This window comes from Lactuca serriola, chromosome 1 (assembly GCF_051521515.1).
Source record: "Lactuca serriola cultivar US96UC23 chromosome 1, Lser_US96UC23_V15, whole genome shotgun sequence".
Lineage (NCBI taxonomy): Eukaryota > Viridiplantae > Streptophyta > Magnoliopsida > Asterales > Asteraceae > Lactuca > Lactuca serriola.
Genome location: NC_136408.1, coordinates 221,873,996 through 221,881,713, shown reverse-complemented (window position 1 = coordinate 221,881,713; position 7,718 = coordinate 221,873,996). Strand labels below are relative to the sequence as shown.

The following is a 7,718-nucleotide window of genomic DNA, read 5'->3' as shown; positions in this document are numbered from 1 at the left end:
AGGCGCGTGTGAATTTGAAACAGTTTATCAGAAACGACGCTTGACAGGAGGCGTGTTCTCCGGATTCTGACACTCTCTCTCATGCGTGATCATCGGTTCCCCAACTGTCACGCATCAGTCACCTCCGGTAAACTCTTGGTATTTCGATAGAAGATTTGGGCAGATCTTTCTCTCTCCTTAAACCCCAGTATAAAAGGGCGTTAGCATCCACCATTTACCTCTTTACTGCAATCCAAATTACCAGAGCAAAAGAATTTCCTGAACCCTTACTGTTCATCATCTTCTTCTCTTCAACAATGGCAGATTCATCCTCCGTTCACGCTACTTCTCACATCCTTCCCATTCGCCCTCAACAGTGTCTCGTAATCGATTTAACTCCTCAGGCATATGACTCCTACATGTTCCCAATCATCGAGTGCTTGAAGTATTCGCCAATAGCACCTGCACTTTCGAGGGTGGAATCAGTGCCCATGGAGCTCTTATCGCAGATTTATGTGACTGCACACTATGATAAAGTGGTCGATAGGATCTTCTTCGAGGTTTCTGATCACAAAGCCTCTATTTCCAAGCAACGATTTGGCTCACTGATAGGGTTTGAAGCTGACCCTTCAAGGGTTAATCCGGAGACTATTCCGTTGGGGCATCTCTTCAACATGTTCTATAATATGGGGTACACGGAGGTGCTAACCTCCGTCGCAAAGTTCAAAAAGTCATGTTTACCGCCACAGTGGAACAGACTGTTCACTGTACTTTTCAAGGGTCTCTCAGAAAGGAGCTCAGGTTCAAATGGCTCCAGTCGACTATTCCTTTCCATTCTGTACGGAGTTTACAACGGCGTCAACGTCGACTATGGGTTGGTTCTCTGGCAACAACTCATCCAGAGTTTATCTTCTTCTTCACGACATTCTGAGGCGTCGTATGCCGGGTTTTGGACCTTGATCACTAAGTGGGCGATGGATAAGAACAATGTCCCCATTGTTGCTGGCGCATCGATGTCTTCGATTTGTATATTCCATACCACGACGATCATCGTCTCAAATGCATCGAAATTCCCTTTCAATGGTTCCATTCCGGAGACCATGTACGCTGACGTTCCAGCTGACAGCAGGATCATCCGGACCTACAAAGAGTTCAAGCGGTCTGGTCCGAGGGATCTCACGCCGGAGATGCTCAAGTCAATTCACGATGTTGATAAGCCTGTTCATAGAGGCAAAAAGGCAGACAAAGGGAAGCAAGTGGCGAAAGGGGCTAAAGGCCCTTCTCCTAAAAAGAGGAAAGCTACTAAAGCTGCTCAGTCCCCGCAGCAGAAGAGGCGAAAGACTCAACCAAAGCGAAAGCTCATTATCGCTTCCTCTTCAAGTGAGTCGGAGGGTGAGAGTTCGGATTCGGACGACTCTCCAAGAGGCAACACACCTCCAAGGGGCAACACACCACCCAGATCACCTACCCCTGATATGCAAATCCATACCTCTCCACTTCCCTCTCCTACTCAAACAATTCCTACTTCCATTCCCACCATAAACCCCTTTACCGACATTCCAAACACCTCAATCCCTATACCACCACCCATTTTCACCAATGCAACAACAACATCTACTGCAAAGGTTACAACCAACGTATCTGATACGGGGGTTCATACCGATGCAACCGAACCACCGCCAGCAACCGAACCCATACACACAACCGAAACCCAACAACCACCCGAACCTACCCCCACTCAAACACAACCCGAACCTACCCCTGCTCAAACTCAACCTGAACCTACTCATACCACAACACCACCAACTTCATCACCACCACCATCTCCCGGTCATGCCTCTGACGGAGATAACCCTTTCCTTGGCGGGGAAAACATGACATTTGATTCGGTCTATTACAGTCCGTTTCAAGTGCAAAGTGACGATGATGAGGATGCTCCGGTAACAAAGAAGCACCTTAAGGAGTTGCATGAGAAGGTCGACTTGCTCATTGCTTCCTCCTCCAATTCTCAATCATCTCTCTCTGAAGCTGCTCTTCAGAAGACTGTTGATGCCTACTCCAGGGCTTAGCAAGATTCGGTCGCTTCTGCCACCGCCGCCATAGATGCCTCGACGAAAGCTTGTGAAGCTGCGACCGAAAAAGTCGATAAACTATTCTCTGACGCCTCTACCCTGTTACAATCTTTGCAGGAGAGTGCCAATGCTACCAAGACAACGTTGGAACCAATTGCTCAACAGTTGGCCACGTTTGTCTCCACGGAGTTGAAGTCATTTGCCACACTTCGCCAATCGATCTGTGACGACAACTCTGCCCTTCGTGCCTCTATCGACGAGCGCCTCTCTAAACTCCAAGAGGATCTGGCCGCTGAAAACTCGTTGATGGACGTTCTAGCAAAGAAAACCACTGCCCTAAAGGTCAAGAGTGCTCAACTCTCCAACTCTCAGCAACAAATTGGCGCTCTTCGATCCGAACGGGAGGTCATCAAGACGTGTGTTTCGGATGTACACTCAGCTATATCCAACATCCTTGAGGCGCACGATCCGATCCTGAACCATTCTGTGAGGCGTACCCTTGCAGAGAAACTCGCTCCTGCCCTGGATCTGCTAAGTAAAATTGAAGGGCTACCCAGTTTCGTGTCCACTCCGAAACAAGGGGGAGAAAAGGAGTCCGGATCGCAACCACCTCATTCCTCAAAGTCAACTCACACAACCGAACCTCCTCTTACAGGCCAAGCCTCTGGTTCGGGTGTGAAGGACAAAGGCAAGAAAATTGCTGAGGAAGAAGAGGAAGAAGACAACGAAACCATTGCCGACTTACTGAAACGCAAAAGTCGACGCAATGCTGAAGATGATAATGTTCGTGTGGCGAGAGAAGCTGAAGAAGCTGAGCGCAAAAAGAAAGAAGCCCACGACCTCCTCGAGAGTAGGAAAACTTTGTTTCCTGCTTGGACTCGAGAGAGGATGATAAAGGAGGCAATCGATACTCCGAGTATCTTATGGCTTGAACCGGTAATCTCCTTTGACTGCTACAATTCTGTCGACTCTCAGTTCGACATGCCCTTAACCCGAAAGGCGTTCATTTTTCACGCCTTCGCCAACGTTGCCGAGATCCCTCATCCTCATCCGGAGGTTGATCGGGAATTGATTGAGTTCTATCTGAAGGCCGCTCAACCCCAGTACCAAACTTGGAGCGCTCAGAAGATCATTAATGTTCGGGTTCTGAAGCCATATACTGAAGGGAGATTTATCAATGTTCGGTTCAAAGTGCTCAGAGGGTCTGCAAAAACCGAACATGCCATCTCTTTAGCAGATCTACCAAACCTCAACCCCCATGACTGGATCATTCTGCACAACATCCTTCTGACTAATGAAGCTGAATATGGTCCGATCATCGACCATCTTAAAAGGATGTTGGTGTGTTATATCATGGAGGTCGCCCTGATGGATCAGGAGATTGCAAATGTCTTCAAGAAGAAACCGAAGATCTCTCCTGTTGGCTCAGCCAGTGATCTAAACCAGATGAAGATGGGAAAAATTGACCCGAGGCGTAATTCGGTCATGTTCACTAGGAGTGAAGGACAGAAATGTCTCTTTGCCTTAGCTGATAAACATCTTTATACCACTGCTTGTCTTGAGCATGTGCTGGGGATCATCCACAGGTGCAAAGAAAATACAGCGGATGATATCAAATATTTTGACGATATGATACAATGGTACATCCGATTCAGACAGACAATCCTCGCACTTATCTCTCGTCTGTTTGAGACTGTAAAGAAGAAGGTTCCTGCTGCTGCTGCTGGCCCAAGTAAGAAGACAAAGTGATCTCGCTCCAATTTGACGCAAAGGGGGAGATTGTTGGGTAGCATAACGTAGCATTTTTGATGTATTGCGTCCATTGGGCTCGGTTAATAGTCCATGTTTTGTACTCCGGTTTGGGCCTGTCCAACCGTGAGCTGATAGGGTTTAGTATATAATAATGTGCTTGCATGCATATTAGGTAAACGATTGATAGCAATTACGATAGCTTTACAGATTTTCTTCATCGTTCTTGTAAACCCTAAATCCTCTACAGTAGAAGTTCTTTATCGAGCTCTTTTGAGGATTGTTTATTAATCATTCGACATCTTTTGATCCATTCTTGTGTTTTTGCTGTTTATTCGTTTATTTCTTCACCTGTTTTATAGATCTAATCGATCTTCAAGTTAGTTTTAACTTATCATATATATATATATATATATATATATATATATATATATATATATATATATATATATATATATATATATATATATATATATATATAGTTTCCATAAAATGCTCACTAGTGGTGGACCTGCGTGATGCGGCGGCGACGAATAATTTTTTTCAGAAAATAATTTCCAATCGGCAGTTTTGGTTTATGAGTTCTTTTGGTTTCTGTTCGGTTCGGTTTGGTTCTTCTTTTGGTACCGAACACACGTAATATATAGTGTATGTTATAGTTGAATGGAACCGGAACTGATAAGTTGTATTTGGTCTAGTTCTCGGTTCCCCGTTCACTTTTTTACCTTTTATCGGTTTTCGGTTATATCAGTTTCGATACGTTTTTTGAACCAGGTAAATTACAAAGAACATGTAATGTATTGATAAATATTAATTATTATGAAAATATACTTATATCCAACATTGTTGTTCTGAATTAAATATAAACATACATATTTTTTAAGCAAGTTTTAAACGAAACAATTTCATTGGTCTTGTTGTAGGCGTGTTAACATGTACGTGTACATATCTTTGGTAAATTGGTAATCATGGTTTGGATAAAAAATTGTTCAAATAGTTAAAACCTTGCATGACACATGCCTCCATTTTCTTTTTCAAACACCCGAAATATTAAAAAAGATTTGATGGTTCTTATTTTGTAGACAAAATTCGTACTGTATTATCTAAAAAAGTTATCATGCAATAGCACATCATGGAAAGTACACATTTAAAGAAAAAAGCTAAAAATAGAACATAAATGTGACTACAGAATACTAAATATCTCACTATAAACATGAATTTTACCAATATCTTGGAAAATTTTATCGTTGAATAAAAAAACAAAACATAGAAACCATTTGAAAAATGTGCAACACCACCAACAAATGGAGAAACTCAGCAACATAGAATCCATTTTGTGTATGATGGGGCATATACAACACCCAAGGATCTTTCCAATTCTAGTCAAAAGTTGATATGTAGATTTTCCACAATATAAAAGTCACTGTAATTGACCTTGCACCAACATGTTAATGGAATTCAAGAGTTCATCCATCACTAAGAATATGATTTATGTTTCAGCTGCAACAATGCTCTTATACCCACTGTTACATCAAATACTTCAAGAGTTCAAAATGAATGTTGATCAAAATTTCTCAAGGGCAAAAATGTCAATTCCAAAAAAAGATGACTTTCTTCAATAATTACATATATTAGATTGCTAAATATGACAAAAATTTATAGTCCTGCAAAATAGAAATAAATCATCAAGCCATATGACAATAAAATCCGGAGTTTTGGTTTAGATATCAGATATGGAAAGTTTAAAAAAATATACAAAACTTATGGAATCTTATGAAATTATAGAAAAGCTTAATACATTTCAATATCCACAAGCTTTTTTGTCCTATTTAGATACATTTCAACTACATATGCTTGTCTTTTTACACAATATTTACTATTTGTTCTATTTAAAAAATATAATTACAAAGATATAGTACTCGAAATATACCTATTGTGAGTTGTTGTTAATTTTGTTTGAACCTGGATGACATAAAATAAACCAAAATCAAGAACGATAATAAACACAAATTATTAAACAAAAAGTACATGTTTAATGGTTACTTCTCGTTTCTACGAGAGAGAGAGAGAGAGAGAGAGAGAGAGAGAGAGAGAGAGAGAGAGAGAGAGAGAGAGAGAGAGAGAGAGAGAGGAGATCTGATTCCATATCTATCCATAGAGTGTATGTGAGAGACAAAGAGAAACCATGGTCAGATCTGAAATAATTAACCCAAAACTACCATTTATATGAACGTGTGTGTTTGAAAAGCAAGTCTGAATGAAAAAGCATACTTGATTACATACAAACCTTGGATTGAGGAAGACCTCAAAGATGGTGGCTGTTAAGAGTGACAAGTTAGGGATTGATGGATGGGTTAGTGGCAGCAATAGAGGTGGGTTGTGATGCTGATGAGCGACGATAGAGGCGACATCCGCTGGTAGAAACAACCTGCAATTCATCAGGAAGAAAAAAAAAACTTTCAAATCGACCAATAAAACAAAAAAAGCGTTAAAAATCGCTAAAATTAACCTGAAATTTTAACAAATGCTTGTAAATATGTAGTGTTTGCTCTTGTTTCTGCAAGAGAGAGAGAGAGAGAGAGAGAGAGAGAGAGAGAGAGATGAAGACATGTGAGGCACGTGAGTATGGATAGATTGAGTAGGGGAGGCAATGGCGGTCGTTATTTAGGGTTTCCAGGCAAGGCTAGGATAAAAGTTATTTATTTCATCTATTGTTTCATCAAAACTATAGTAAATTATTTCTTCTCTAGTAAATCTATCTATAAAATAACCATTATCTCATCGATACTATTATTTCTTGTGGATAATATTGAATGACTTCTCTTTTTTAATGAAGGGAATTACCATATCATCTGGGATGCGAATAAATTTTTGTGCACTGTTTCTTCAACTCCATCACCGACACGTAATAGAAGGTCTGAGAATCATGGATTAGTTAGTGCTCTCATATATATAGTTAACCGCGAATTGATAATTGAAGACAAAAGAGGCGACATTCGTATGCTAGAATCCACAGTCTGTGCTCATGTTCCACATCTAACGACCTGTGCTCATGTTCCACATCTAACGACCGAGAACACTTGTCTGAATTCACCTACCAAAACCCGTATCTTTCCATCAAATAGGAGCATAACCCCAACATTATCTTTCATTGTATGGTCAACCTCCTCTAACGCATGTCTTCTCGAAATTTAAGAGAATTGTTTTACCTTTTTATTCCTTTTTTATCAGAGTGTGGTTCATAATTATAATTTCATTGTAATATGAAACTTAATTGCCTAAATATGGTTAATTACTTTTTTTTGGGTGTTAATGACTATTTTTTTGGACGCTAACGAATCGTTTCATTTTACTAAATATTTTTTTTGGTGAATATATAGGAAAATACTATCATTTTAACATCAGAATATACCTATAATATACATATTCGTAAAACGATGATGTTAATGGGTTGAGACATTGGTTTATTTACTATAATTATGTGATTTATGTCGAAAACATTCATTTATTAATTTCCATCTCATATGTTAGAATCTTGACATTTTGATATCATACCAAATCGGCCTTGAAAATAAGGGAATTGGTTTAAAACTTTTGCAAAATATTTGGAGAGTAGCATAGTGGGGAAATTATAATTATTTTGCTTAAGAAGTTTTTATTGCATTAAGTTACGATGTTTTAAGAATCTACTTTCAAATGATCTAGAATTATAACTGGAGTTTGTTTTTTAGCCGGTTACCTTGTTGATGACATCATTATATACTTATAAAGGAAGCATTTTTCCTTTATCACATTCATTTGAAACTCTCATTTTTATTTCCTTTCACCACATTTATTTGAAACTCCCATGACTTTTCAATTTGTTTCTAATAATAATTATAATTGTGTAAATTAGGTTAAATAAATATCAAACATAAT

The 7,718-nt window shown here is 39.5% G+C and overlaps 1 long non-coding RNA gene across 2 annotated transcripts; it reads right to left on the bottom strand.

The window, feature by feature from the left end:
* Nucleotides 1-5,553: 5,553 nt before the first annotated feature.
* LOC145072606 (uncharacterized) lies at nt 5,554-6,414 on the bottom strand. Of its 2 annotated transcripts, XR_013691078.1 has the most exons (3): nt 6,310-6,414; nt 6,088-6,228; nt 5,554-5,762 (listed from the first exon to the last, which is right to left on the bottom strand). It is a non-coding gene; the product is annotated as an uncharacterized LOC145072606 (long non-coding RNA). The 2 variants fall into 2 exon arrangements; XR_013691076.1 differs by lacking the exon at nt 6,310-6,414 and having other exon boundaries at nt 6,088-6,299.
* Nucleotides 6,415-7,718: the final 1,304 nt, after the last annotated feature.